Source organism: Lepidochelys kempii, chromosome 1 (assembly GCF_965140265.1).
Source record: "Lepidochelys kempii isolate rLepKem1 chromosome 1, rLepKem1.hap2, whole genome shotgun sequence".
Lineage (NCBI taxonomy): Eukaryota > Metazoa > Chordata > Testudines > Cheloniidae > Lepidochelys > Lepidochelys kempii.
The window spans coordinates 278,048,659-278,054,658 of record NC_133256.1 but is presented as its reverse complement, the minus strand read 5'-3'; positions in this window follow the sequence as shown (position 1 = coordinate 278,054,658).

Here is a 6,000-nt window from a genome sequence, read left to right as displayed (position 1 = left end):
ACAACTAAGGCTTTTATTTCTAAATTGAAGCATTTCTATTTCTATTTCATTTTATTTCTAAATTGAAGTTTTGTTGGGGTATTAGGGTGGCCCATTCCATGGTGCAATCTACTTCTCTAGTGGAGGTTTGGTGAAGGTGGCTTTGAGTGCGTTAAGGGTGTGTATCCCAGACTTTCTCCTTGGAGTATATTCTGTGGTATCTGAGTGCATGGCTATAGGTAACAGATTTCTTGTGTTTGGGGTGGTTACTGGATCTCTGAAGGAAGGTATGATGATCTGTGGGTTTCTTATATATGGGTGTTTATTGGGTTCCGTTGCTGAAGCTGACTGTGGTTTCCAGGAAGTTTTTGCTGGCGTGCGAGTGTTCCAGAGAGAGTTTAATGGATGGGTGGGTGCTTGTTGAAACTGTGGTAGAAATCTGAGGGAGTTTGTCATCTGTCCAGAGGATGAAAATATCACTGATGTATCTCAGGTATATAATTAGTTTCATGGTGCATTTGTCCAGAAATTCTTCTTCAAGGGGACACATGATGAGGTTGGCATATTGGAGTCATCCTATGAGGTCATAGCTGTTCCCAATGATTTGAACAAAGTGTTTGTTGTTGAATGTAAAATTCTTATGGGTGAGGATGAAATGGATGAGTTTTGGTGATGTGTTTGGGGTGGCTATCTGAGGATTGTCCATCATCTTGTAAATATTTGAAGCAGGCAGCTGTGCCACTATTGTGAGGGATGGTGGTTCAAAGGAAACACTTTCAAAAGATGAGCCTGGGAGATTAAATTCTTAACTTTGCTAGACACTAAAAATCATGCACTGAACAGAGACACTGGATTTATGGCTTAATACAACAATCTATGACCCACTAACAACCCCTCAGAAAATCCAGATTTCCTTCCTCCCCAACTTCCTTTCCTCCCTATGACTGGAGGGTTGTTAACTGGACACTTCACCTTGAATGGTGCCTTGAAATATATGTTAACTACGTATGTTTAACAATCTGTTCCATCTTGTATTTAGCAGTGATACTATGAGGCCAGGTCTACACTATAGACCTATATCAGTGTAACTATGTTGCTCGGGGGTGTGAAACTTCCGTATCTACCTAATCCCTATGTAGACAGCACTAGGTCAACAGGAGTGCTTCTCCAACCAACATAGCTACTGCCTCTTGGGGAGGTGGACTGACTATGCTGATGGGAGAAGCTCTCCTGTTGGCGTAGCAGCATCTTCACTCAAGCACTACAGCAGCATGCTATAGCACTATACATGAAGACAAGCCCTGACTAAGGGCATGTCTACACTGGCAATTTACAGCGCTGCAACTTTCTTGCTCAAGGGTGTGAAAAAACACCCCCCTGAGCGCAGCAAGTTTCAGAGCTGTCGAGCAACAGTATAGACAGTGCACCAGCGCTGGGAGCTACGCCCCTCATGGAGGTGGTTTCTCTTTTTAGAGCGCTGGGAGAGCTCTCTCCCTGTGCTGCGCCGCAACCTCACAAGCAACGTTAAAGTGTTGCCAGTGTAGACGAGACCTAAGTTTCCCAGACCTGAAGAAGAACTCTGTGTAAGTTCTCTCTCACCAACAGCCCAATAAAACCTATCACCTCATCACCTTGTCTCTTTGTAGAAGTTTAATACTTCAAAAGGTGAAGTCGGTTGCAAATATAGAACAGGCAATTTGTTGATCAGCTATGTGTTTGAGTTTGTTTTAACAATAAGGATGTTAATGAGGCCATGATCTTGTCTTTTTTTAGCGTAGATCACCATGTTAAGTATGAAATGTCTCAGCATAAAATATCTCTATGTAAAATTCTAACAGTTATGAAAGTAATTAAAGAAACATCCCATTTAACAATTGAACACATTTAACAATACAAAATGAGAAAAAAATAAAGAACTAGCAACATGTAAATAAAATGAAGGTCAGCTCAAGGATTTAAATTGTGGAGGGAATGCTGGATTTTCAATATAGATACAATCCTTCTGTCTTGGAGACCTTTGTTAGCTCCTGAATAGTTGCAGACCTCTGAACTTCAGTAATACTCAGATTTCACCACATTCTTTAGTATCAAATGTATATTACTTTTTTTTTTTTTTTTTTAGGTTTGGATAACTTTAATTTTCATGCATTTCTGTAATTGCTAACTCTGGGTAGAATCAGAAGTGCAGAAATACAGTGAAAGAGGCTATTGCTGTGGCTTTCCTTGCACAACCAGAAGCAGGAGTAGGGGTAAGTGTGTGAGAAGTTCAGTCTACGTGAGATTTCCAGCCCAATTTTGCAAAGTCAAGAAATTCATACTGGTCAGGTCAGACCCATAAAGTATGTGGTCATTCTGAATATTTGTCCAAACATTTTGACTGTCACAAAATACATAAGTAGTAGGTGGAGAAAGTAGTATTTATAGACTAAGATCAGAAAGGATCATTATGAACATATAGTCTGACCTCCTGCATAAGCAAGGCCACAGGTTTTCAAGCCCTACATCAAACCCATAACTTCTGTTTGAGCTATAGCATTTTGTTATACCAGGGATTTGATGAAACCACATTGAAATTGGTGTACAAAACAGCCGCCTTTCCGGCAGAATCAGTGTAATCAAGCTCCTTAATAGAACAGATAGCTGAAAGAATAGGCGCCACCACCCAAAACAGAGGCATATACAAGGTCAGTTAGGAATCTGAGCTATTTGGGCAGAAGGATTTGACTGGAGCTGAATGCAAATATAGAGGGTTGGGTATTGTTTGAGGGAGCTGTGTGAGAGAGAAGCAGCAGAAAACAACATGGAACTAGACAGAAAACGTAGTAAGGAATGAGTGACCCTGAGAAAAAAGCAGAGAGAGATTTTGAGGAGAGTGCTGGCTGGAAAGAGACTTAGGTGTTGTTCACAGTCCCATGTCCTGCTGTTTGATCCTTCCTGTGTCCTGGGAAACAGGAGTTTATGTACATTCCTTGTAATGAAACAAGATTGCATCAAAGAAACAGCTGCTTCAATCATCAATTTCTCCTCTTAAAGGAAAGAACCTGCAAGACTCCAAGTATTGGGTAACTGCTCCAGTCAAAAGCAGTACTAATAGCTCTTAAAAAGACATCCAGTTTTCATTTATAAACCTTAAATGATGGGAGAATCCACCATATCACTCCGTAAGTTGATCCAATGATTTATTTCTCTCACTATTAAAAAAAAAATTGTGCTTCATTTTTACTATAAACTTGTCTAGCTTTGGCTTCCAATCTTTGAATCTGTTCCTTTTTGTGTCGGATTACAGGGCTCTCTTCTATCAGAAAACTCTTTCCCATGTAGATACTAAGTTATCGATGAGGGGTCGGCAACCTTTGGCATGGGCCCATCAGAGTAATCTGCTGGCAGGTCGCAAGACATTTTGTTTACATTGACCGTCCACAGGCACGGCCCCCGCAGCTCCCAGTGGCCGCAGTTTGCCATTCCCGGCCAATGGGAGCTGCAGGAATTGTGCTTGTGGATGATCAACGTAAACAAACTGTATCGTGGCCTGCTAGCAGATTACCCTGATGGGCCGCGTGCTGAAGGTTGCCGATCCCTGTTATAGACCATGATCAGGTTACCTCTTAACCTCCTCTTGAGTAAACTTAATAGATTGAGCATCTTTCATTTCTCACTGGAAGACCAGTGTACAGACCTCAAATCATTCCTATAGCTCTTCTGAATCCTTTCCAATTTTCCAATGTCCTTTTTCAAGTGTGAACTCCAGAACCAGTGGCAGCATTTAGGGGAAACTGGTGGTGAGTTAATGTCTCTCGACAAGGTTTTTGCACTTGCTCAAAGTTCCATAGGCTCTGAAGCTGGGGGATGTGAGGAGGTACTGTCCGACCACTTTTAAGCAGTGTTTCCATACTAAGTCAGTGTGGCTGCTGCCAGAGCAGACTGGAGCATTGCTCTAGCTGCAAGGTTTCAATGCCGTTGAAATTTGGCCAGGCCAGGCCAAATCGATATTACAGACTGGCACACAGGGGGTGGAGCTCAGGGGAGTCTGCCAAAAATTTGACCCTGGTGACACTGGCTCATGCACTGTGTGGGTAAGAGAAAGGGAAGATTCACCAGCCAAGGGAGACCTGGGATCCCTGGGTGGAGGAGGGGGAAGAATGAATGGAGACTGGAACAGGGTCTTTTATGTGGCCTAAGGTGGCCCAGAATTTGTCTTTCCTCCCCCGCAAGAAATATTTGAATTGGCACCACTGATGAGAACTAGGCACAGTATACTGATGCTGTATACAGAGATAATACTACCTCCCTATTCTTACTTGATCTTCCCTAGCTTATACGTCCAAAGATCATGTTAGAGCTTTAGCCACAGCATCTCACAGGGAGCGCATGTTTGGCTGGTTATCCACCATGACTCCTATGTCATTTCCAGTCACTGATTTCTGAAATACTGTCCCCATCTGTCAGTGTGACCTACTTTTTTTGTTCCTATTGCGGTAGCTCTCAAAGGTCCCCGGTATAACTGGGGCCCCCATTATACACTGTAGGAATAGCATAATTACTCCTGGGGGAATTCCGTGCATCTGCGGATGCGCAGAATTAATTTGTCTTGTCTTGCATAATTTTGTATTTTCCCACATAAAATACGTTTTGCCTAAGTGCTGAAGTTCTGCCTTTTGGCCACCAGAGGCCGCTGTGGTGCCAGAACAGCCAGCTGCATTCATGCCAGCTGTTCTAGTACCACAGCAGCCTCTGGTGGGCAAAAGGCAGAACTGTAGCACTTTCTTGTGCAAAATGTACTTTATGCAGGAAAATACAAAATTCTATGTCCAGTGGAGCCAGGTTAGGACAGAGTGGGGCATACGGGGCTGCTGAGGGGTCACAGACTAGGGTTCAGAATAGCTAGTGAGGGGAAAGACTAGAGCATGGGCTCAGGAGCTAGTGGGGTGAGGGGACAGGGGCAGATGTGCCTGACTGAATGGAAGAAGCTTGGAGTCAGCCAGGGTCTGCATGGGGGAGGCTTCCAGACACCCTAACAATCCCCCACCCACCCATACTCAACACCCTCCAGGTTCACTCCTAGGCTTCTTCTCTTTCCCTTAGCTCTTCTGTTACCCCCAACTCCCCCAAGCCTTTGCACTGCTTCTGACAAGTGCAGGAAATACAGTTCTGTATTGTAATTTAAATGAATTACACAAAGTTCTGTATTAATATGCTTCATAAGGAATCTATTTGTCAAAAAAAATTACCAGAATCTTTTTTTTTTTTGGTCTGTGTTGTTACAGACGTACTTGCTGACAGATATTTTGAAATAAATTACCAAAACTGTAACTGGCATGATTATATTGTGTTATTTTGACAAAATGTGCGGAATTTTCAAAGATTGTGTGCAGAATTTTAAATTTTTGGTGCAGAATTCCCCCAGGAGTATATAATATAGTGGACCAATATGCATTGCAACACTTGTTTTCAATGGGAGACTGCAGAACTGTATGTCATTTCATTCATTCAAGTGAAAAGCATGTGCACTCGCTGGCTTTTCATCTTTACGCTTACCACTGTGTAAGCTGCACCTGAGAAGCCAACATTTCACATAACTTTCACTGTATTAAGAAGCATGCCATGAAATTCTCACCTGTCCCCCAAGCTTCCTTTCTGTAGAATTCTCTGTGTGGTATTCTGAAACACTTTTACAAAAAACGATCAATTTTTTTATCTGTCACAGACAGAAAAAAGACCCTGCCTGGATTAGCATAATACGTTTGTCATAAATATAAAGGGAAGGGTAAACCCCTTTGAAATCCCTCCTGGCCAGGGGAAAGCTCCTCTCACCTGGAAAGGGTTAAGAAGCTAAAGGTAACCTCGCTGGCACCTGACCAAAATGACCAATGAGGAGACAAGATACTTTCAAAAGCTGGGAGGAGGGAGAGAAACAAAGGGTCTGTGTCTGTCTGTAGTCGTCTTGGCCAGGGACAGAACAGGAATGGAGCCTTAGAACTTTTAGTAAGTAATCTAGCTAGGTATGTGTTAGATTATGATTTC